Below are 26,383 nucleotides of genomic sequence, written 5' to 3' on the forward strand. Positions count from 1 at the left end.
TGTGGCTTTTCCGTATTTCTAAGTTCCTCTTCCGTGTTGGAGCGCGAGTGTCCTCTGAAATATGTAATTTTTGTATTACTTGTGCCAACTGATCTTGTACTTCCCAGATTTCTTTTTTGTGTTGCGTATTAATTTGATTCTGATTTTCTTTGAATTTCTTAATTTGTTCATACTCTTCTGTGACAGTGATGGCTACAGGTCTTGTGTCATTCAGATCATCGTCTACCTTTGCAGATAAGTTAGTGAACTGATCCGAAAGTTTGGCTACTTTCTCCGATAGTGTACTTATTTCCTCAGTGTGTTTTTCTGAACCAAGTTTCAGAGTGTCCATTTGTGTTGAAATCGTATCTACTGTGTCCTTTAAGTTTTCCTGAGTTTTTGCAAGTAGCGTAACCGAATCGGTAGATGCAACTGAGTCAATTTTAGCCCACAAGGTCTCATGATTTTCATGAACAATGGTTTGCAGTTCCTTTATGGCTGCTTCGTGTTTTTGTAATGCATTTTCATGCCGCGAAAAAATAGGTTGAAAATGCTCAAAAATTTGTGTTTTTACGTCATTACAGACTTTTTGACATTTCGATTCAATGTTATGTAACTCAGTAGTTAAATCATCATGTGTTTGTTCAAGTGTGGTGTCTAACTTTTGAAGCTTTTGCTGTGTTTGTCTCTGATTTTGTTCCATTGTGTATAACTTTTGAAGTTTTTGCTGTGTTTGTCTCTGATTTTGTTCCATTGTGTCTGACTGTTGCTGTGTTTGTCTCTGGTGTTGTTCCATTGTGTCTAACTTTTGAAGATTTTGTTCCATTGTGTCTAACTTTTCAAGCTTTTGTCCCATTTGTTGCATTAATTGTAATAACAATGCACTGGTGTCTGAAACATGTCCCTCAGTGCTATTCGGCAATGCATTTGAACCCCCAATATTCGCGTTTTGAAAAACAGAAAATGTGTCTTGACTTATTTGAGAAAATGGCGAGGATGCAAAACCTGATTCTACACAATTTGCAAGATTGTGTCCTGTCATTTCGGATTCCTGAAGCAAGCTGTTGGCGACCGATCGATCGATAATGCGTCCCTGTTCACTAATTGTTTCACTGCCTACACCATTATTTGCCGCCCGCTCCATTTCCCTATGCACAGTTACCAAATTACTACTTTGAATGTCTGTTAATTCATTACACAATGGTGCTGGTAAGCTACGCTCGACGTCACTATTATTTCTCAATTTACTTTGGAGCCTAGTATTACGTTTCTCACACGCCATTATTGTCACAATATTTCACACGACAACACAGAAAAGCACAATTTGAAGAACAAAATAAGAAAACATATTAACATAGCATTGAAAATAATATCTCGTTAATTGCAAGCACAGCTGCGAAATACTTGGTGCAAATCTACATGCATGCCGCAAATGTTGTACTGTACAAGAATGAAAAACTACAACTACAAAGGAAATTCTCTCTACAATTACGCGCTAGCAATAAATAAAGGCTGCACTAATTACACAAACTACAAGAAAAAATCAGAAGATTCCAGTGAGGTATCCTCGGCTAAGGGTCGACATATGAAACGTCCCCTTAGGAAAATTAATTAATTACTGCGCTGATAAACCTCTTACAGTATTTTATTTTCAAACAGCTGAGCAGAACTGAACGCACTCAGACATTTCGCTCTTTACCTATTCTGATCAACACTAAAATGACAGACTATATTTTTAGCGCAATGCAATCTGACTTTCAAAAATCCTTACAAAAGAATGGCCCTCACTAACATTAACCTATACCTTTCACAAATCACTTACCTCACCAAAAATCTTCGTTACTCGAACTACTGCAACACAGCGAGCGCCACTACTGCCAGCTAAATAAAAGATTCAAACTACTGAAGGCACTAACTACTGATAGGCATAGTTAGCAAATGAAAGATTTTGATAGAGAACAAACAATCTATTTACCTTAATAGGGTTCAAAAGTCGTAATATATATAGCAGTTCATGACATCCAGTCTTTCAAATTTCAAAACTCCGCCATTTCTCTCCCCACATCCACCACTGCTAGCGGCTCACCTCCAACTGCGCAACGCTACGCGCTGTTAACATCCAGCTTCCCAACACTACAATGGCATGCAAACTAGCCACAGATTGCACACAGCACAGCCAGTGATTTTCATACAGAATGCTACATGGCGTTACCAATAAGATAACATAAAAAGCCTACTTACAACGCTAATGTGGAAAGATACGAACAAATTGCACAGCAATGTGTACTGCACACAGTAATTCGGAGACGGTGACTGTGTATCAGCATGATAATGTAGACTGCCACAAAATAGCAATTGTAAGGTATTGGTTTGTGGGGTATAATATCCATGAAATGAACAGCCCAGAATCGTTACCAACCCAGTGCAACACTTTTGGGATGTGTTACAAGGCTTTGCTACAGACCCCAGGGTCCAACATCAATACATTCCCTGGTTTCGCCTCCTGAATGCTTGAATTGGCTGCCATTCCCCCACAGACTTGCAGTCACTGATTGAAAGTGCCCGCAGCAAAGTTTAAGTCGTCATAGAGGTCAATCGCGGGCACAGCATACATTAATGTCTACAAATAGGTGTTCGGATACTTTTGATGAGATAGTGTGTTTTCATATTGGTGGGTGCAATTCACCAACAGAAGTAATGCGTACTTTACAATGTTCATGGGAAGAAATCCCCAAAGTTGTGAGAAGTATTTGACTACGAAGCCTTTGGACGAGAGTTGAATGAAAAGTAATGGCTCTACCTCTGTTAATTGGATATGGATGGGAATATTTTAATAAATCGAACGCAGAAATTATCCTTAGAATGTGATCTTTAATTATCAATATTCACTTTTCCACATAATCACCAGCCAATTGGATTCATTTCTGCCAACGATGAACAAATTTTCTGAAGCCGTCACGGAAAAAGGGGACACTCTATTTCCGCAACCACAGTCTCACAGTTCTCTCAACGTCTTCATCAGAGGCATAATGATGTCCCGGCAGATCGTCTTTCAATATGGGGAACAGATGGAAGTCAGGCGGTGCTAAATCTGGACTGTATGGAGGATGCCGTACGGTGGTGAGATTCAGTCTCTGAAGTTCTGCTGTGGTGGCACGTGAAGAGTGCGGTTTGGCACTGTCATGCTGAAGGAAAATATTTCCCTTTTCCTATCAGACCCTTGTTAACCGTCGTTTTAGAGTCCGCAGCGTTGTTATGTAACGCTCTGAATTTATTGTTATTCCACGATCACGGAAATAAACATGGGTAACTTCATTTGCGTCCCAGAACAATGTGGCCATGATTTTTCCATCAGAGGGCTGCGCCTTGAATTTCTTTTTCTGGGGCGAGTCTTTGTGTCAATATTCCATAAACTCACGTTTCATCTCCAGGCCGTAATGGTGTACCCACGTTTCGTCTCGTGTCGCAATTGAATGGAGAAAGGCGTCACTTTCTTTCTCGTAACGCGAGAGAAGTTCCTGGCAAATTTCAAATCCGCGCGCTTTCATTTCAGGAGTCAGCATCTGGGGTACCCATCGTGTACAGATCTTCCGATAGACAAGAAAAGCAATAACGTGACCCACACGTTCTTGTGTAATGCCTATTGTGCTTGCAGTTTCTCTCTGAGTTATACGACGATCGTCCTGAATCAATCTGTCAACATTTTGCCCGTGAAACTCGGTAGCTGCTGTCACAGGACGCAGGTTTGTTTGTTTGTCACGAATGTCAGATGTTCCCGCCTCAACATCTTTAAACGTACTCGCCCAACGGCGCATAGTACTCAAATCAACACAATTACCATAAACTGCTTTCATTCTCCTATGAATCTCCTTTGGGGTGACACCTTCTGCTGTCTTCAATTCAATGAATGCACGTTGCCTAAATCGCATTGACCGACCGTCTGTGCAGGGTTCCGTACTTTACACTGTAACAAGACAACTGTTCAATGCTAAGGTTTTCCGCCAACTGTAGCTATAGATAAGAGGCTACGGAACAAGCCAGTACCTGCAGCATACCAATGTTGCCAACTGTTGAAGAGCTACAAAGGTGGAAGCATTACTTTTCAATCAACCCTCGTATAAAACCATGGTTTGCTAGTAAATTTTCGGCTGTCACACTGATATCAGGTGGTCCAGCCCTATTGCTCAATAATTTTTAAGGACGAGAAAGCTACTTTGAGTGGGATTGTTCCGATGGGGGTCACGAGTACCTGAATTCAACACCTTATAGCACGTCATCTCTCATCAACCTGCACTTTAATGTTTGTTCAATTAATTGTGAGCATTTTGTTTCGTTTTTTGGGAGTAGGACGGCAGCTTGCTCGAGCCAGTTTATTTCAAATGGACGATCATGCAGTTGCTTCAGTAAGGAACTAGTGGCATTGATGGATTAGTTGCCTTTGAATCCGAAACTGCTATTCGAGACAAGACACTCCTACAGCAACATATTCGAGTTTACTCCCTTTCCTTCATTTTATAAATCTTTACCACTAAAGAAAAATCAATCATTTTCTGTACGTTGCTTACCCTTCTGGTGTCACTGCAATATGGCTCTGGCGGTCTACTAGGCACAGCAGTGGACTTGGAGTCCAGGAGGTCTCGGGTTCAATCCCGCATAGTGACAGGTTCTTTTCCTCGTTCTAGTCCCACTAGGACGACCCCGCGTCCACTCATCATGGTGCCAAATTAATACCGGGGTCTTTCCGGGGGTTAAATGCGACCCTCTCCTAGTGCCTCTGGGTTCAAAAATGGCTCCGACCACTATGGGACTTAAGGTCATAAGTCCCCTAGAACTCAGAACTACTTAAACCTAACTAAACTAAGGACATCACACACATCCATGCCTGAGGCAGGATTCGAACCTGCTACCGAAGGGGTCGCGCGGTTCCAGACTGTTACGCGTAGAACCGCTCGGCAATCACGGCCGGCAGTGCCTCTGTGTACGAAGTCTGTACTCTACCTATAGTTACGGTAGCAGTCTGGTCACAGGCTTGCACCACAGCCTTACCTTTACTACCATATTGTTCTTAGCGGTATGGCTAATTTACAAGTATGAGGAGATTAGTAACGGTAGCAAAATACATATCGCTACAAATTTTTTTTCCTATGCAAACTTGAGTTTCGTCGTCCTACGTTTCTGAGAACGAATATCCTCTGGAAGCTTATTATTCGGTCTTGTCTTCCTAGAGTCACATTATCCGTTCAGTATCAGTTTTCACTGCACCTGGGAGTGAGAACGCCAGTAGCAGAAATCCTCGTAGCAGCCGGTCGTATCTCATTCCCCGCTGCTGTGAGTACACTGCTGACAGTGTCGTATTAAATTTAGTAGGTACTTGATTTCGAGAATAGCTAAGTCAGTGTCTGGTGCTTATTTTATCAATACATCAGATTCAAACAAAGCTTACAATAAGAATATATGAGGATTAATACAACGATGTCATCATAAATTATAAAGGTCACAAAGGCTACAAAAGGTCACATTTACAGCTGCTTATGGAATTTAATGCTACAATTAAGGATTAAAAATCAACTCTGCAATGAATGTCTGTTATTCAGCAATAGGAACATAAGCAAAGTAATTCACGAGAATGTATATAAAACTTTGGTACGCTCAATACTCCGAGAACCTAACATCAGGTGCTAGTAATTTTTTTTGTTTTTTGGATGGCTTAGCCACCATTGTCCGACAAAAAGGAGGATTAGGAGATTAGTGTTTCAATTCCCGTCAATAGCGTGGTCACTAGCTCTGGTTATGGAAGCATGGGAAAGGAAATCGGCCAGCCCTTTCAAAGGAATCGTTCTGACATTTGCTTGAAGCGATTTAGGGATATCACGGAAAACCTAAATCAGGATGACCGGATGCGATTTTCAATCATCGTCCTGCAGAATGCGAGTCCAGTGTGCTAACCACTGCGACATCTCGCTTGGTTCCATTATATGGTGATAGGGAAAACGTAAACAAAAAAAGGAGAAAGGAAAACAGTCAAAGAACAGTAAATAAAAGAAAATTCAAACATACAGAATCAGTGACAATAATAGCATAGAAACTGTTTATGTAGACTGTGAAAGAAGATTGCCACAGAACAACTCAGAGAACTGAAAGAGAAGTGGAATACGTCGCACCTCCAGGACTGTTACTGAGATGGTGACCATCTCAGCTAAAATATCCTCAGGCATGTATGCGTCTCCCATTGGTGAGTTTTCGAATTTCTGCTTGTTGAACGCAATGGCTAGATGCACGGCGAAATAAACAGAGGAGTAAAATATGGTCTGGAGTGTTAAATATGACCTGGAGTGTTTTGATCGACTAAACAGAGTTTACGAAACTAAGAAGCCAACTTGACTGAAACTAAAACTTTAGAGTCACTATTTGTGACGAGAGGATTGTCTTATGGCAGCTAGACACGGACTTATAACTGAAAAATCAATGAGTTCTGCGAGCATTCGGAGAGATGAATATTCGGAATTATGATGAGAGACAGGACAACATGTAGTTAGAGTAGGAAACAGACTGGAGCGGAAGACGCAATTACTACTACAATGAAAATGAAATGGAAATTTATGTGACATGGAAGATGGACAAAGGAAGCTCTTTATTAGATTTTAAGACATAAAATCGAAATGATGTACTAGTGAATGGTGGTTAGATGGCTTCAGAGCATATGCAAGAGCAACATGAATCGTTTGGACATGTGTGAAAAGTCGGTATACGGATGCGAACGGCTGATGATGATATAAGTGACTAAACATCGCGGAACTAATATAACGGAGAACTGGACAGATCAATGCATGCAAAAAATGTATTGAAATCCAAGGGCCATCATAATTTTTTTTTCACTCGCCGTCTTTCTATGGAAAAAGTAAAGTGCAGGTGAACATTTTCCGAAAAACAATGCAACCACCGTAATACCTCAAACTGTAAAGATTATTAAAAAGTAACCCATTATCCATTCTGTGAAACTAGCTGACTTATTATAACGAAATTTGAACAAGTTTCGATTATCTGTGTACGACCAAGATCAACAAGCATTTACCTATGACGTTGATTAGGATTCAGAGAGCACTGATTTACATTGGAACAGTCGAATGTATCTGCCATTGTTGGAATAGGAGAAAGCGATCGTAAGCAGATAATCAAAGACAAAATTACAAAAAAGTTTAAAAATTTTTTGTTTAATTTTTCAAAATATTTAAAACTTTTATATATTTGTCTGAATCACATTTTTTTATACGTCTGTGTAATTATTTTCGTTGCTTACGTCTTTTAATATCTCCTGCTAAGCTCTGTTACCTGTTGTGTAATTATTTTCGTTACTTATCTGTTTTAATATCTTCTGATAAAATCATGAGAGAGAAAGAAAGCTCTATGTTTCAATTTCTGTTTCAGTTAAAGTAGCTAAATACAACAGATATTACCTTAATGTTTAAAATAAGAATGTTACGGACGATGCAGCAATGTTGTACATTGCTAGTTGCGTTTATAATATATACCACATGTGATTTGAAGAAATACTTAACCTGCCGAAACTGATATCACTTTGTAAATGTTTTTATGTTAAATGGGATAGAGGGAGTACATACCACATTTTTGAAAGTTTTAAAAAGTTTTGTATAAAGTTTTTAAAAAAATTGTGATTTTATACTTGTCTACAAATTAATTTGGGAGCAATCAAGCCTTGATTTTTTAATTTGAAGGGCTCTGTTAATGAAAAGCAGATATCTACCTTTCACACTGCGTACGGGACAAAACTTTAATGTTGTAGATTTTTATTGTAGTATATAGTATAAAACACTTTAGCTGGGCAACCAAATCAGAAGAAAATTTAAAAAGGAAACTCTCTAACTACTCAGTCTTCAAATTGCGAGTATCAAGATCCATATTCTAATAATTTATATTATCTACATAGCAACTAACACAGTTCTTTAAAATATAGCGTTATAAACAGGACGTTTGATTTACAGGTGTAGTTAAACAAGTAAATATTAAGCTAGTAATAAGAGACAAAGAACAGCTGTTTATGTAATAGAGGTTTAACAGCTCGTTTCAAAGCAACAGCCTTGTTTGCTGTTTGCTTTCTTAAGTCTAACAGGCATAAGAACGAATGGTAATTCATAGCTGAAACATTGCGCAGATGAAGCTTATGTGTTTATTTGTCTTTTGTTAATATATTACGTGACCCGTACGAGATCCCTAATGGTTCTGCTTATTGATGGAATTCGCGGAATGCGATGAATGACTGATTGAATGAACCTATGTATCAGAATGGGTTTTTCCAGCAGAAAAGCTTTCAGCTTGAGTTTGAAACTTTGTATTTTGACACTAACAGTTTTGACTGCAAGTAAATATCAGAGTAGTGCACATTTTTGTAATGATACTTGCGGATATTGTCACACATCGTTCAGCTGTGTTGGATTCGGTGCCAGGGTGCTTTCACTCTTATAAAACACGTTTGTTCTCCACAATAAATCACATAAGCCAATAGATATACAGCAGTGTCTGTATAAGAGTCACTAACGCATTACAATGGAACCTATGACGGACAGACAAATTGCAACAACGTGACCTTGCTTTGAGACTACGATACCTCAAAATAGAAACATGCAAAGTAAACAATTACCGTCGCCGTTACTAATCATGGACTATATCTTAGTCATAAGGTATTTGAAATGATCTTTTGCATAAGGTCGTCAAACTATGCCTTCCACGAGAGGTTCCCAGACACCAGTCAGTCTCGAAACTCTAGAGTCTTCTGCTGCATTAACCAAGTTACTAATGCAGAAGGGCAAATTAGCAACATTAAGAGAACATGCTGCAATAAAATAGAAACATTGTGTTCTACTGCAGTGAATGTTGGGGACTGGGTTGCCTCCAATTCAAAAAATGGCTTAAATGGCTCTGAGCACTATGGGACTTAACATCTGGGTTCATCAGTCCCCTAGAACTTAGACCTACTTAAACCTAACTAACCTAAGGACATCACACACATCCATGCCAGAGGCAGGATTCGAACCTGCGGCCGTAACGTGACGCGGTTCCAGGCTGAAGCGCCCAGAACCGCTCGGCCACACCGGCCGGCTGCCTCCAGTTCGTAAATTTCGAGCGCTAAGACAGATAGCAGCAGGCGGAGGCTATGAATAATGCATTCCTCTCGTTTTATTTCGCTCTTTCTTGTAGAGGCAACAACATTTCCATACTTAAAATTAGACGAGCTGATAAGCATACTTTTAATATGAATATCTTAGATGGAGGTTCAGAAAAGCATAAAGGATTCTCTCTCATAAGGTGCGCGTTTGCCTACCAGGAAGTAAGCAAGGCATGTGTAAAAATCCACTGAATGCATGCGTAACCAAGGAGTTGGAGGAACAAAGGTAAGGTGGAGAGAAAGCACCCCTCATTGTCGAGTTATCTTATCGTTCAGGGAAGCCATCACACCAGAAAAAGCACTGCAGCAGCAGCAGCAGCAGCAGCAGGCGATAAGCCACGACCCCATTCTCGGGCACGCGGACGCACGTCTGGGACCACAACTGTGGTCAGGAGCGAGCATCTGAAGGACGTGTGTGTTTCTACCACTTGAAGTGAGTCCAGAGAGGACAAAAGTATATGGTACAATAAAAATAAAGCTAGAACTGCCATCTATGTTTAAAGAAATCTTCAGGAAACAACGTAGTTTATAGAACGGAATTCTACCAAATGAATCCCTGGCATAAAATTCTGTCGTGCTTAAAATCGTTTGATGAAACATTCATGGTGACGAGATAGGTACGCGTATGTGAGCTGAGTGGTTAAACAGTACGTTGCTGGAAGTGTCTACGAAGCTCTGTCTCTCCATTGCGAAAGTAATTCAAAAGAGACATTCACCACATTTTTTCGCTTGTAGGAAGTGCACACAGAGAACAGCTTCCCCATGAACTGGAGAGGACTGTCGTCAATCAATCGACTTCCGTCAAGTATCTCCTACGTACCAACAATCCATAATATACGGTGCTCTTTGGGGGTATATTTTTACAGCGAAAATTAAGTGGTGTCCATATAATGTGTATGCATATTGGTTTTCACTTATTCGTGATGAACTGTGAATATCAAATACTCAGTTCTTGGTCTTGCGGTAGCGTTCACGTTTCCGGCGCACGGGGTCCCCGGTTCGATTCCCGGCGGGGTCAAGGATTTTCTCTGCCTCGTGATGACTGGGTGTTGTGTGTTTTTCATCATCATTGACGCGCAAGTCGCCGAAGTGGCGTCAACTAAAAGGACTTTCAATACGGCAGCCGAACTTCCCCGCATGGGGCCTCCCGGCCAACAATGCCATACGATAATTTCATTTCATTGTGAATTTTAAATTGTAACGACATCATGCTTATGTGTACCATTCGATATATGTTATGTTTTAAGTGATACTTTGGCTCTTCTTAATGTTCTTCGCACCCGGTAGCTGAGTGGTCAGCGCGACAGGCTGTCAATCCTAAAGGCTCGGGTTCGATTCCCGGCTGGGTCGGAGATTTTCTCCGCTCAGGGACTGGGTTTTGTGTTGCCCTAATCATCAGCATTTCCTCCCCAATGACGCGCAGGTCGCCGACGTGGCGTCAAATCGAAAGACTTGCACCAGGTGAGCGGACTACCTGACGGGAGGCCCACGTCACACAAAAAAAAAGAAAAAAAACTTAATGTTACACTTTATGTACATCGTTCGTAGCTATGTGATTTGTTTTCCAAGGCCAAATGACAAAAATTATCGTTGGTCGTGAGCAGATCGTGCGGTACTCGGCGATAGCCACCTGCTATCTGCTTTGTCGGCGAGCACGAATGGGTGAGAAAATGGTCCAAATGGCTCAAAGCACTATGGGACTTATCTTCTGAGGTCATCAGTCGCCTAGAACTCAGAACTACTTAAACATAACTAACCTAAGGACATCACACACATCCATGACCGAGGCAGGATTCGAATCTGCGACCGTAGCGGTCGCGCGGTTCCAGACTGTAGCGACGAATGCGTGAAGCTGCGCTCCCGAGCCGTGAGGGCACACGGAAAGTTTAGGTGAGGTTCGCCGCGTGAGTTGTTCTCTGAGCGACTTTTGAGCTGCTCGCTTGTACGTTGCTTACTCCTTTAGGCATTTAATTACTTTTGAGTACTCTCAAGGATACAATTTATTAATTACACTGGTGTGCAAAATTAAAGCAATAAAGGAAATTTTGCAAGGTTGCTTTTATTTTGCCACAAAACAGGTGATAGTGATGTACTAACAATGTAAAGAACACAGAACGTTAACAATATCAACATGCATAGCTATAGACAAAAATGTTCTTAGTTTTTTTCTATCTTAACCGGTTTGCACACTCAGTCCGTCAACTGGTTAATGCGCTCAGCATTGGGTGTTACTACCTCTGGCAGCAGTACAGGCCTGAAACGACGAGGCATTTTGTGAGTGATGTCATTCAGATGTTCAAATATGTGTGAACTCCTAAGGGACCAAACTGCTGTGGTCATCGGTACCTAGACTTACATACTACTTAACTTAAACTAACTTAAGCTAAGAACAACACACGCACTCATGCCCCAGGGAGGACTCGAAACCTCCGGCGGGATGGGCCGCGCAATCCGCGACAGGGCGCCTCAAACCGCGCGTCCACTTCGCGTGGTAGTGATATCATCAGTCTCTGCAGAGCTGCTCGCAAATCTTGAAGAGATGATGATGGATGCTGACGTAATGCAGTCGTTCTCCCTAGCGCATCCCAACATGCCTTGTGGGATTCGAATCTGGAGATCGAACAGGCATAAGGGGAAATTAAGTGGAATGGATTCCATCAATAGAGGCAATGGAGTAATTTCCAGTCACAGATGTGATATGTACCTGTCGGGTGAGCTGTGTTGTATCTCAGTTAGGTAACTTAACGACTCTCCATTAATTCTATTATTTTACTGTGGCGCCGGCAGCTGTGGCCGAGCTGTTCTAGGTTCTTAATTCCGGAAACGCGCTGCTGTCACAGTCGCAGGTTCGAATCCTGCCTCGGGCATGGATGTGTGTGATGTCCTTAGGTTAGTTAGGTTTAAGTAGATCTAAATTCTAGGGGTCTGATGACCTCAGGTGTTTAGTCCCATAGTGCTCAGAGCCATTTTTTTTTTTTTATTAACGATGGGGGTCCGTGTGCCAGCCAACCGGGTTGTGGCTTGTGGACGGTTTCCCACATCCCACTACGTGAATACCTGGCTGGTACACAATTTCCGCCTCAGCTACACAATTCGTAAATGTCTAGAAAACCTTTACACACTGTCACATGGATAGTGGGACACGCAGGCAGTTGGTGTAGACACCTTCCTCCAGGAGGGTTGTGGGATGGCGACAGGAAGGGCATCAGTTCCCCTTGTAACTATGCCGATCCCACGTCGATGCGGGACAAAGGCAAAAGTAAACGATGAGGTATAAAGGAAAATAATTAGGTTCTTGCCTTCATAGTTGACTAACATCACTGTGCAGACGAATATAGTAAACGTCGATTTTCAACGATATATTGGGTGAGTCGGAGGTAACGGAAATGAATCTGATCACAAAGTGGAAAGACAGCAATGATTATTTCAGCTAATGAACAGTTTGGTTGAATGACACAATACTATAGATTACCACCGTGATTTATGACGTTCATGGCATATAGCAGCGCTTTTACTAATAAGCTCTAAACAGCGTTGCCAAATGACGTAAACAATTCTCCTGAAAGTCCAGCTGTGCTTGCCAACGCTAGCACAAACAATCAATCTAAACCAACTATCCTGTCCGCACTGCATCACAGAACTGTAGGCCTTTTACTAATGTTGTTAGATTTTTTGCGGCCTAATCGCACAAAAAGTGGAAAAATATTACAGTTTGCTTTATAAGATGTGGCTATTCAATAAAAAGGACTTTGAATATCCTACTACCAGCTTTCAGATCCACAATTTGGTAACAGTAACGTCTGTGAATCGTTCCGATATGAATATTACGCGTCACTGTCAAGAGCACGTAGACATTATTACAACAATTCTGAAATCTCTGCTCATGCTACACTTCTAGATTAACAAAAGGCGGCCGGCCGATGTGGCCGAGCGGTTCTAGGCGCTTCAGTCTGGAACCGCGCGAACGCTACGGTCGCAGGTTCGAATCCTGCCTCGGGCATAGTTGTTTGTGATGTCCTTAGCTTAGTTATGTTTAAGTAGTTCTAAATTCTAGGGGACTGATGACCTCAGATGTTAAGTCCCATAGTGCTCAGAGCCATTTGAACCATTTTTCACAAAAGTAGGTATGTGAACTCTGAGTTGGTTCTCTGCTGTATGGCGTTAGAGAAAGCTAGAGACTCGGGACATCAATTAGAATTCATCATAAGGTTCTTCAGTCAAATATAACGGAATTATGTGTCCATGACATGAAATGTCGTCGTGCTGGAATGTATCACGCCTTTGAACGGTCGCAACTGACGAAGTTATTGAGCCTAAGAAGTCTTACATATGGGCTGACTGTTGTGGAAATCCAGTAGCAACAACGTGTGATGAATGGTACGCTTCAAGACAGCTGTATATTCCCTAGCACTAAACTGCACAGTTCGCTGCGTCAAACACCTTGTCGTTTAGCTGCCGTTTCACCGACATCGTTCATATAGGTGGCTTCGATGGCAGCACCTCAGCGTGTGGTACTCATTCTTAGCTGCGTCGGCGTCGCAGCTTTGCTCTACTAAACCAACTTAAATCTTCTTCTGTGCCCATTCTTCGTGTACACAGATGACAGAATAAATTCTCTTTGATCTTGAAGCCTGTTTCGAATCTCTCTTAGAACGTCCATGTCTACTAACGACCTAGCTCTCATTTCAATGTCAAGGAACTGGTCACAACTTTCTGTTTCACTACGGTATGCTGCACATTGCCGGCCCTGGTGGCCGTGTGGTTCTAGGCACTTCAGTCCGGAATTTCGAGACTGCTACGGTCGCAGGTTCGAATCCTGCCTCGGGCATGGATGTGTGTGATGTCATTAGGTGAGTTAGGTTTAAGTAGTTCTGAGTTCTAGGGGGCTGATGACCTCAGATGTTAAGTCCCATAGTGCTCAGAGCTATTTTTTTGCTGCACATTCAGATCTCCGTCATACTGACAGATAAAATAAAATAGGTCTCTCTGATTAGATGCGACAGTTTATACGTCAGCGCTTGATTCGTCCAGGAAACCGGGCCAAGACCTGGAGTGTAAGTTGCCCAATGAGCACGCAAAAACTTAGAAGTTATTTATGTGTAATGACCAGCTTATGCGATCTTAGTGTGCTATTTAATGCAACGTAGGCGATGGTTCAGACCTTTATTCGTCATGCAATGTGGACTTAACACTATGAGAAACCGAGTGAACGATGGCCTACACATCAGTTAGGTAGCTTACCTAGAGTTTAAACTTATCATGATCGTGCAGACTCTTCCATTACTGTGTACGTCTACTGTAGGTTTGTACAGCCAACAGATGTAGCATGCACCTGCAGTCTGGTCTATCTCCAAACATTTTCGCTATTGTATACTACGGGTTTGCTAAACGGTGCACGACATAATGGACGATTCTCAATATAGCATTTGGGCAGCATGTTTGCTTATAAACCGGTAAACAGCCAAACGCAACGTTTAAAGGCTCAATGTGCCCAGTTTTACTTGAATGTCATGTACGCCACCTAGATGGGGTCTAATCTGTTGGCCCTCTTGTTCATATGGAATCGGAGTTTCACCCTGTCATTAGCTCATCTTTCCTTCCTTTGTAGCCATGTAGTGTATTCGGTAAACTCAAGAGGTAAAACACTCTCACAAAGAAGAGATATACTGATTCGGCACATAGTGTTAATTAGTTGCACAGAATAAAGTGTTTAATTTGTTAAAAATGAACTGGCGCGCGGGATTAGCCGAGCGGTCTAGGGCGCTGCAGTCATGGACTGTGCGGCTGATCCCGGCTGAGGTTCGAGTCCTCCCTCGGGCATGGGTGTGTGTGTTTGTCCTCAGGATAATTTAGGTTAAGTAGTGTGTAAGCATAGGGACTGATGACCTTAGCAGTTAAGTCCCATAAGTTTTCACACACAAAAAAGTAACTAATGTATTTACAGGTTACGTTCTATGAAATCAAAGTAAAGAATTATTGTTAAACATTTCTAACTATATCTCTATGTAGTAAAAAGCTAAATCTTTATACATGACTTTCCTCCCTAAAAGCAATACTTTTACTTCTACGATAAAGTATCATGGCTGCAGGAGAATGCTGCAATGACCATGTCTTACACTACGACGAAATGTTGACCTATTAGTTCCTGAAAGGAGATATTTGCCTCTTTCGTACGTTTAATATATATATATATATATATATATATATATATATATATATATATATATATATATATATATATTCAGACAAAAATACAGAAACGTGATCTTCAGTTTTCTTCCACGGTTACTACAGATAGCTTAACCACCCTCCTCGTTTCCTAAATCTGAGAAGCTGACACACAGTATGCAAATGTACAAGCGCTCGTTAGCTGCAGCCAAATTCAGAAACTAGAAATTGAGTTGTGTTATCTGACGTCCTAGTACGTCATAGATTACCTAACATCATACGCAACTTCAGTGAGGTAAGACAAGCCGAGTCACGTTACCAGCTCCAACTCCCGTGCTACCTTGATCTCAGTTGCGACGAGAGTGGGGTAATTTGATACTCTGCATGCAAACCGGGTTTGGAGACTGCGTTTGTTTCGTAACTACTAGAATGTTTTAGCACTTTGTTTTCGAAGCAATCACGGATCCCTCGCACGCGGCTGAAGGAACAAGTGATGACTGCTTTCCTAATGAATTCATACCGTTCTGGGCCGGTCACGATTTCCGAATGGCAATCTGCACAGCAGCTCCAACAACTCGTCGAAGGCATCTCGGAGAGAAATAATGCTCTCGCGCTTCAGTCACGACGTGGCGGAACAATAAGCAGCCGGCACGCTCTCCCTGCATTTCTAGCAAACGGGTGTTCGTTATTTAACAGAAGTCATTACGACAAACAATTCTAACAAACGCCCGTGTAGCGTTCCGCTGTGCTCACGGAATGGGGCTGCCAGAAGAGAGCAGATTTACTCCTTTCCAAACCACAGGAAACAGCGAAGATTGCAGTTCTGTAAAACGGAATTTCGTCCAAAGGAGGGAAGTGACTCGGCTATAACCAGTCTGCTATACTAACCTGTGACACACCTGAGCCCTACGGTTATAGTAATCGTCCAAAGTTTATTTTAGGAGCCGCTCATTTTGTTTTGGGTCTAATCTATTTCTGTGAATCTGTTAACAGCAGATGATAACGACAACCACTAATCGCTTCCAGGCAAAGTCTACAATTTAAGAAAGGATAGTTTATTAATCAATTTCATGGCTACTCTTCTGAATGATCGTAGATCAGCTTCCGAGAGCAACATAGACAGCGAAGGGTGCATCTAAGTTTACTCACTTCAATCATTTTCAACATTTGGTACTCCTCATCTTATGCTTAACGTGTGAAGATGGTGACTGTAGATCAGTAATAGTTTCTGCAAGGCCTGTTACATCACCCTAGAGGAATTCCTCCAACCATTTAAAGAACATGCAGAGCATTAGAAAATTAAAGTCTATGGATTCCAGAAAAAGCAACCTGTGAGCGTTCCTAGAAGTACCCAAACAACGTGAAACGTCAATCGTATACATCGTGGAAAGCCAGTGACCCAACATTTGAGCACTTATGACAACCACCTGACCCTAACGAAAATATGTGGTATAGAATAGAAATCAGACGTAAGAACGATCGTGGAATTAGTGTTAGTGATTTATGGAAATTAAAGGAAATATCAATGAGTCTATGGCGTCAGACTGTAAATTTAGATCAACTTTACCTCAAAGTGAGTCCAACTATGTCGTTTGGTATATAAACGTTGAAGTCGGAACGTGAACATGTGCTTCACCTCCTCACGATACGAAAATACTTTTCGTAGAAGACGATGTGTAGAAATTCAGATTATATGCGATATGTTTTTGTTGGTACGAACTGATTTGAAGTGTTTAAATTGTAGCAAAATGGAACAATAAACGTCAACCTTACTGACATGGTAATATTTGGCAACGTCTGGAGGAAAAATACAGCCATCGAAAGATTAATTGGCAAATGTTTATTCAGTTTAGATTGCCATCTGGTAGAATACCCGATAACATTTCAAAACCATCAAACGCCGGAAAAGCCTAATATAATTTTAAATTACCGGTTACGACCAATTAAGACACTCAACTGATATCATGATGTATATTAGTCACAAAGCGGTTCATCATAAATAAACATTTCCTCTGCCTCCATTGCGTGAATCTGAAAATCACAAATTACACCCATAGTTCTTTCTCATTTTCTTTAGTGTATTTTACGAAAATTTTTATTTAGGCTTGTGGCGAATCACTAGTGACCCAGATTCGTCACCTCTTCAGATAATGGGGCAAATTTACAGAAACGGCTAATATGAAATTATCTTGTTTCCCTTGTAAAATAAATAAATATTAAATATTTTTCAGTACTGGGTAATCAATACTAGCTGTTTCCAATGATTTCTTTCTTAGAAGGTAACATTAACATGAGGCACATAGACAAATAGTTACCGGTGATTAAAAACGTATAAGTGATGAAGTATATCTAGACATCCAACAAAAATTGCTACGGGATGTCATCTCGTGGATTCCCCCTATCCTTATGGCATTAAGACGATTTTTTGCCTATCCGCTTCGTTTCTACAGCCTGCGCGCTTTCAAGCACACTAAAATCTGAGGGTGCCTGGATTTCGCAGAAACGGGAACACGTTCTTTGTGAAGGCGTGCGGTGAGTTCTTGGGCCTATGAGTGTTTGTGGTTTGAGCGGAGGTCGGCATTGCTAGACACAGCAGTGTCTTTCGGTGCTTCATATTAGGATTACTACAAAGTTTGGTTGTACTGAGAAATTTATGGCGTAAGATAGTTCCGCTTCAGAGCACCTAGCATGAACCGGCCTGCTGCGTGCTAATAAGTACAGTGCACACTAGTAACTTCTGAACTATGTCTAGGCGCCGCAACGTAGATGCAACCATAACGGAGGGGGATCTATGGAAGTAGCAGACAAACTGTGGTCCTTGAAGAGGGACATAGCCCTTTTCAGTAATTAGAGGGGGTATGGGCTGGATTATTAATTGATATGACTTTGTAACATTAGCCTATTGATATGACCTTGTAACATTAACCAACGTGTCCTTGCTGTGCTGGTACTGCAAATTGCTGAAAGCTTAGGGAAACTACAGCCGTCATTTTCTTCCCGAGGGCATGCAGCTCTGCTGTGCGGCTTAATGATGACAGCATCCTCTTGGGTAAAATATTCTAGACCTGAAATAATCCCCCACACAGATCTCCGGGCGGGGCCTACTCAGAAGGATATCTTCGTTAGGGAAAACAAAACTGACATTCTACAGGGCTCCTGGAAAGGTCTGCACAGAGTTATCAACACAGATTCAAATAGAGGCCCTGCAGGAAGAGGTCTAATAATAAATAATGATACAGCAATGTGCATAGTGAATGAATTGTAACAGCTAACGTAGCCAACACTCACCACACCAGTACAAGTTTATGTGCCAACTAGCTCCGAAGACGAGGAAGAAATTGAAAGAATGTTCATGAGATAAAAGAAATTACTCGGATAGTTACGGGAGAAGAAAATTAAACTGTGGCAGGTGATTAGCATTCGATAGTAAGAAAAGAAAGAGGAGAAAATTGATAAGAGAATATGGACTGGGAGAAAGGATTGAAAGGGGAAGCCGCCTGAGAGAATTTTTCACAGTGCATAACTTAATCTTGACTAACACTTGGTTTAAGAATCATGAAAGAAGACTGTATACACAGAAGAGACCTCGTGTCACGGGAAGGTTACAGATTGGTTATATAATGGTAAGACAGAGATTTCGAAATCACGTTTTAAACCGTAGACCATTTCTACGAGGAGATGAGATCTGGATAAGCTGAAAGAACCAGAGGATGTTGGAGGTTTCAGAGGGAACATTTGCCAACGAAGAACTGAAACAGGGGATATGAATACATTAGAGGCAAGGGGTAGCACTGAGAGATGAACTAGAGAAGGCAGCAGACGATCACAGGTTACAAAGACAATATTTGGTAGAAATCTTGGATAATACGGGAAATACTGAGTTTAACTTAGGAAATGAGAAAATATAAAAACGTAGCACATGAAACTGGTGAAAGGGAGTACAGACGTCTGCAAAATGAAACTGACAGAAAATGCAAATTGGCTAAGCGTGAACTGCTAGAGGACAAACGTAAGGCTGTTGAAATATGCTTGAATAGGGGAAAGATAGGTACCTCCTATAGGAAACTTAAAGAGATCTTTGGAGAAAAGAAAAGCAGTTGTATGAATATCAAGAGCTCAGATGACAAGACAACACAAAACAAAGAAGGGAAAGCTATATGCACGGTCTACATAATTGAAATGAACTTTAGGACAAAATTATGGAATGAGAAGGGACAGTAGGTGAAGATGAAGTGGGAGATTTCGTACTGCGCGAAAAATGAAAAATTTGACAGAGCGATGAAAGATACAACTAGAAACAAGGCCACTGGCGTTTACGACATTCCCTCAGAATTACTGAGCGCATTGGGAGAACCAGTCATGACGAAACTTTCCACGTGGTATGCAAGATTTATGGAAGAGGGTAAATACTGTATGGCTTCAGAGAGAATAAGGTTAATTCCAAAGAAGGTACGTGCTGACAATGGTGAATACAGCCAAAGCATCACATTAATAAGTCATGGTTGCAAACTGTTGACTCGAATTATTTACAGCAGAATGGAAATACTGGTAGAAAACCGAACTAGGGGACGATCAGTTTATGTTCCGGAGAAATATAGGAACACGCGGAGCAATATTGACCCTACGACTTATCTTCGAACGTAGGTTGAAGACAGGAAACGCATTTCCAAATTTAGAGAAAACTTTTGACGTTATTCACCAGACTACACTCTTCTAAATTCTCGAGGTATCAGGGACAAAATACAAGGGATAAAAGGTTATTCACAACGTGAACGGAAACCAGACTGCAGTTATACGAGTTGAAGGACAGAAGAGGGAAGCTGTAATGGAGAAGGCAGTGAGACATAGTTGTAAGCTATACCCCATGTTGTTTAATATGTACATACATTGAGCAAGCAGTGAAGGAAAACAAGGAGAAATGTGCAAAAGTAACTAAAGTTCATGGAGAAGAAATGAAAAATTTGAAATTAACTGATGGCAACTTATTCTGTCAGAAATGGCAAAGAACTTGTAAGAGGAGTTCAATGGAATTTATAGTGTCTTAGAAACAGATTGCAAGATGAACATCAACAAAAGTAAAACAAAGGTCATGGAGTAGAGTCGAATTAAATTAGCTGATGCTGAGGGAATTAGATTACGAAATGAGGCACTAAAAGTAGTGAATGACGTTAGGTATTTGGGCAGCATTCTAACTGGTGACAGCCGAGAAACAGAGTATATAAAATCTACATTGGCAATAGGACGACAAGAATTTCTGAAAAAGATGGATTTGTTAATATCTAACAACAATTTAAGTGGTATTTAGTTTTTCTGGACTGTAGCTTGCACATAAGTGAAACTTAGACAATAAGCAATTCAGGCAAGAAGAAAATAGATGCTTTTAAATGTGCTGTTACAGGAGAAAGTTGAAGATTAGATGGATAGATCGAATAACTAACGAGGAGGTGCTGAATCGAATTGTGGGAAAAAAGTTCTGCACAGTTTGAATGAAAGAAGTGATCGGTTGGTGGGCTACGCCCTGAAGCATCAAGTGATGTAAGTTTCGTGATACAGGGAAGTGAGAGGGTGAAAACTGTAGTGGGAGACCTATATGGCTATATATGAATGCAGTAAAAGGTAAAAATGGACCTGGCTTGGACTAGTCCAAGGGACATGCACTCTTCGGACATGAAGAGACTTGCACTAGTTACGTAGCGTGGAGATCTGCGTCGAACCAATTTTTGCACCGAACACAGCAACAACATGAGGAACGACTCCATAAAGTCTTCTGCCAATACCTCGTCTCCTACCTTCCAAACTTAACAGAAGCTGTCCTGCGAACCTTGCAGAATTAGCACTCTTGAAAGGTTCGCAGGAGAGATTCTGTAAGTTTGTAAGGTAGGAGACGAGGTACTGGTAGAAGTAAACCAGTGAGGACGGGGCGTGAGTCGTGCTTGGGTATCTCAGTTGGTAGAGCACTTGCCCGCCAAAGGCAAAGGTCCCGAGTTCGAGTCTCGGTCCGGCACGCAATTTTAATCTTCCAGAAAGTTTCATACCAGCGCACACTTCGCTGCATAGTGAAAATTTCATTCTGGTTACATAAAGTCTATCTGTTAAGGGTACAGCGTTGTGTCATGTTTGTATTGAATAACGGTCACAGAAGAAAGAAGGTGAAACCCGGTGTCGGCGCATAGCCTACTCCTTTCGAATAGCAGCAAGAGGAACGCCCAAGTTTATCGGCCCCATCTGACGAATCACTGTCAACAGCCTGACATGCTCTCACTCCGAGAGACTGAGGACAGGTTGGAAATGTCATCCAGAACGTCGGCGCGACGACCGGTGGTCAGAACTTTTACGCCACGGACTCTCGTTCCATAGTAACCCAAGCACTGGTGAAGAAATTTTCTTCTGGCACCGGGGCTCGAACCGGGAACAAATCGAGCGCCACCATAAATAAGCGTCAGCAACCTCGGTTATAAATAAGGGACATCGCTTTCGTACTGAACTACTAATTCTCCCTTCGCTCAGGGTGCGAATCGAGTCCCCATTTCCAGAAATTGTCGATCGTTTACATTTGGGCACAATAGCAAGGAGAGGTCGACCTTTGGTCTGCTAGGAAACTCTAAACAACATCTGACGACATGGCAAATACGTAAGTTTTAACGAGATGAAAGGCGACATAATGTTGTCACAGTTGTAACTATGCCGAGCGTCTACTGGAGCAAGAAAAGGGACGTAATCTCTCAGTTTTTCTCGGCGACATTGTTTACGGTGTGTTTTCCGATGTTCTATCAAGCTAATGGTTTTATTTTACTGTTCGATGTTCGACCACCGACCCTGTCGACTACTTCAGATGCTGCGACTGTGTCGCTAGGTATATTCACTGCCTGGATTCCAACCAGACTGTGAACGTGGCATATGACACACACACATACACGCACTAATCAGCTGTTACCGACGACTGCTGCAAACGTAATCACGAAATAAAATATGACGATACCAGTCACTAACATGGTGCAAAATACCAAGTTTCTGGAACAATGTCATTAACTAGTCTTGTAAGCAGGCTGTTTAGGTTTTTATATTGGTAACGCCACGTAGCGCTGTGTATGGAAATCACTGGCTGTGCTGTGTGCAGTCTGTGGCTGGTTAACATTGTTGGAATATTCGCTATTGTAGTGTTGGGCAGTTGGCTGTTAACAGCGTGTAGCGTTGCGCAGTTGGAGGTGAGCCGCCAGCAGTGGTGGATGTGGGGAGTGAGATGGCGGAGTTTTGGCGTCGGATGTTGTCTTTCAGCATCGTTAGAGATGTCGGTCGATCACGATACACTTGCGACTTCAGGTAACCCCAATGCCAATAATCGTACCGACTGAGGTCTGGGGACCTGGGAGGCCAAGCATGACGAAAGTGGCGGCTGAGCACACAATCATCACCAAACAACGCGCGCAAGAGATCTTCCACTCGTCTAGCAATTTGGGGTGGAGCGCCATCCTGTATAAACATCGTACGTTCCAGCAGGTGTTTATCAGCCAGGCGATTCTGTAACATATCGGCGTACCTCTCAACCGTCATGGTAGCAGTTACTGAAGTTTTGCTGTCCAGCGCCATCTGTCGAACATGTTGTGAACTTTTTTTTGTTTTGTTTTAATAAAACCCCATGTCATTCCTAGCACGTTTGTACATTTTTACCTCTCTATCTACATTATTAAGTTTTCAAATTTATACTGACTTTTAGATCACCCTGTATATATACTTGAATATTTCTGGTATCTCAACTGCGGATTTTTCAGCGCTCATTTAACTTTAGGACTCTGTATCTCAGAATGAACAAAAATGGACTTGTGCCACTATTGAAATAAGCCCTTCATATGATTCTTCATATTTCTGCGGCTTCTTCAATGATCTATTAGATTTCGAGCGTGCAGACGTAGAAACTCCAGTTCCTCAATTGATACTTTGACCGTGTAACCTTAGGCCAACTTCTCCCTGTGCTCAAAGTCTGAAGCAACTGCGCTCGCACCCGTTATTCGAAATAGGAGAGCGGCTGTATATACCCAAAATCTAGTGGATCAAAGAACGGGACAGTTTGAACACTGCTCGAGTGTCTAGCCCTTCAACAAACGCCTGCACCAGATGTGCCCGGAAGGTGTTGCCCTGCGTAGCAGAGGTCGCTTGCAGGAGTGTAGAGACAGCGCACAGCGTACTGTGTGGAGCTCTGCCCCCCGAGCAGAGGAACCCGGGCGGTGCCGGCGCGGGGACAGCCCACCGGCCAGGGAGGGAGGCGCGCCGCCGCTCAATGAGACGCTCGGTGGCACCAGAGTGTCGTGATTGGAGGAGCCGGCCACGGGATGAGAGAGAGTGACCCACATCTGGGCGTACGCCGGGGATGGGATGTGGGTCGGCGCGGAGCGGCGCTGCGCCGCGCGGCTCCTCTCTCGGCCAGTGTGCCGGCGACAGTGACAGTGCGTGCTTCAGCCTGACATGCAGACCGGCGGACGCAGCTGACGCCAGTGCCTCAGTCCTGACCACCGCGCCAGCGCAGCGCCCGCGCCCGCGCCTGCGACAGACAGACTCCGCCGGCAGAGTCCGCTACAGACGCCGCGGCCGCAGGTGAGCTCCGCGCATGCGCGCTGCGGCCACCAACAGCTGATCGCTGGCCGCGCTTTTCGACTCGCGCCGATGGGCCGACAAAGTCGCTGGAGCGCCGTAGCTGGCTGGACCTTACCGGGACCTATCCCTGCGTCTATACTCTCCAAACGACAGTGAAGTGCATAGCAGAGGGTATTCCTCTTTGAACCATTTATCATAAGTCTTCCCGTTCTATTCACATATGAAGCGCTGGAAGAATGATTGAGCCAAACGTTTAGGTGCGCGCCCGTGATATAGTCCAGACATGGTCAGTCTGGGGCGGTCTGCAGTGTATCGTAACCGAAGAAAACATCACTAGCCAAGATCGGTAAAAAGACATTTTACTGAATGGCCGGTTACGATAGAGCTACGCTGTCATCGTGGAATTTGTAGCACGTAGCGTTTCTCACACGAACACACTGAAACTGTGTATATTTTCTAATAATATCAGTCAATTTCGATTTTGGTTTGTGAAGTTTTTTTCAGCTATGATACATTTACCGAAACCTTGGCTTTCCGATCAGCACGGGAGCGATGCATTTGGGATGTAGTTGATTCCTAGATTCCTCGCTTAAAGCTAATTCTTGAAATTTTGTATGCTTTCACGGGACTGTCTGTCTTCAAGCGTCTACCAGTACAGGTATTTCGGCGTTCTCATGACACTCTCCCCTTTGTTAAATAGATTTGAGGCTATTTGTCCTGCCCTACTATGTATACGTTCAATAACGTAATCGTGTTTGGTATGGGTCCTACACAGCTGAGCAGTATTCTACGACCACTTTGTGGGCTGAATATTTTCCCACTACCTTGTCAATGAACAAAAATATACCACTTCCTTTACTTGCGACTGAGCTTATGCAGTCGTTCCATTTCATATCCCCACAAATGATTTCAACCTGATTTTTGTATGAGTGTACTGTTTAAAATTGTGACTCTCTCGTATTGTAGTCATAGGATCCTACGTTTCTTGTCGTTTCTCCGTCTCTCTCCTCCTCAAGCCAGGCAGCTTTTGAGACCCTTATTAGCTTGTTTTTCTGATTACGATGCTGTACTATCTCCAAGGTTTACGAATAAAATCTGTTTCCAAACAGGCGATTCGTGACGTGATCTGTGCGTTCCACATCACTCCAGCAATGTATCAGCGAAATGTGAAATCACGCTAATCTCTGTGCTTTGCCACTGCGCTATCTCATGTAGTCCTATAGTGAATGTCACCATAATTCTGCCGGTTTTGCTTCTACGTAGTCTCAAACCCTGTGTTGATAACAAATCTCATATGCGATTCTGACCGACATTTCTCTTCCGTTTGTTTTACCATTCAAATATTCGAGTTTTTCTTTAGATATGGCCCTCGATTTATACAAACGACTTGGTACTTTCTTCCTGGGATTTAACGTCAGCCCTTATCGTGGTTATCAGAAGCGATGTAAAGCTTCAGATGGACGTGGCTAGTGATAAATTCTGTAATTGTGAATATCGTTTTCTCTACCCTACATCCAAACTCTTTCAACGCTTCGTTGCCTATTATAAGGAAGGTAAACTAGTACGTTGTTCGAGCATTTTTCTACCAACCTGCTGTCACTAGCGTGCTAGTTGGTCGTCCATTTTTACGGTGAGAGTGGCGTAGGTGGTTCCGTTAAAACCCGCTGACTATTGAAGATACATCAAGTCTAGGAGAATGTGAAATACAATATTTACTAACTAACATATCCAGAATTATTCCTACGTCGGTATATGTGCCGTGTTCGATAGAAATACAGAAGCTCAACTGTTCCTTATCAATCATTAAGTTAGATAAGAATATTCACAAGGAAGTAATTCTGCAGTTTTTTAATTGGCTTTCGGAACGTGTCCATACAACCATCCCAACAGTGGAATGTCATTTATGAGGATACTAACGTACGGACAACACATCACCCGGTACACGAGTGGAGAAAATCTTCGACCCTGCCGGGAATCGAATCAGGGCCCCTTCGCTTAGAAATACGCAGAGCTGAGTCTGGAGTTAATAGTTGCGTCTGTGTCAACGTCATTAGAGACTAAGATGCTACAAAACTATGGAGACAGGAAATCTCCTGTGGCCTTCTTGATGGAAATCTTACCAACAATTAACCTGAAGTGATTTAAGGAAACAAAAGCCAACCTAGTTAGGTTGACTGAAAAACAAAATTACTCCCACTACGTCACGTGTCGCAGCACTCAGTTCCTGTTCCGAATAATACTTGACTACAGTTAGCGCAATACCTGTGCATTCTCCTCTTTGTCCTCGGAGTTCTCTTTTCGTTCCGTGGTATAATCGTTTGCTTTCTTACCAAAATCTACTCCAGAAAAATACGTATGAGAGAACGACGATACTTAGATAAAAGAGATAAAATGACGATGACAGGCCAAACGTAATCAAACTCATTCAATACAGAGAAGTCGCAGTTGATGGGAGGCGCTTATATG

The 26,383-nt window shown here is 42.3% G+C and overlaps 1 protein-coding gene across 2 annotated transcripts in view; it reads left to right on the top strand.

Moving 5' to 3' along the window:
- Positions 1 to 26,383, top strand: part of LOC126343123 (serine proteinase stubble) — a 746,947-nt gene that overhangs the window by 28,251 nt on the left and 692,313 nt on the right. Inside the window, exon 1 of one of the 2 annotated variants that reach the window (XM_050001915.1) lies at positions 23,693 to 23,917. The exons of the other annotated variant lie outside the window; for it this stretch is intronic. The gene's annotated coding sequence lies outside the window, so the exon portion shown is untranslated. Of the gene's footprint in view, positions 1 to 23,692; positions 23,918 to 26,383 lie in introns of those variants that run through there. 2 annotated transcript variants of the gene reach the window in all.

This window comes from Schistocerca gregaria, chromosome 1 (assembly GCF_023897955.1).
Source record: "Schistocerca gregaria isolate iqSchGreg1 chromosome 1, iqSchGreg1.2, whole genome shotgun sequence".
NCBI lineage: Eukaryota > Metazoa > Arthropoda > Insecta > Orthoptera > Acrididae > Schistocerca > Schistocerca gregaria.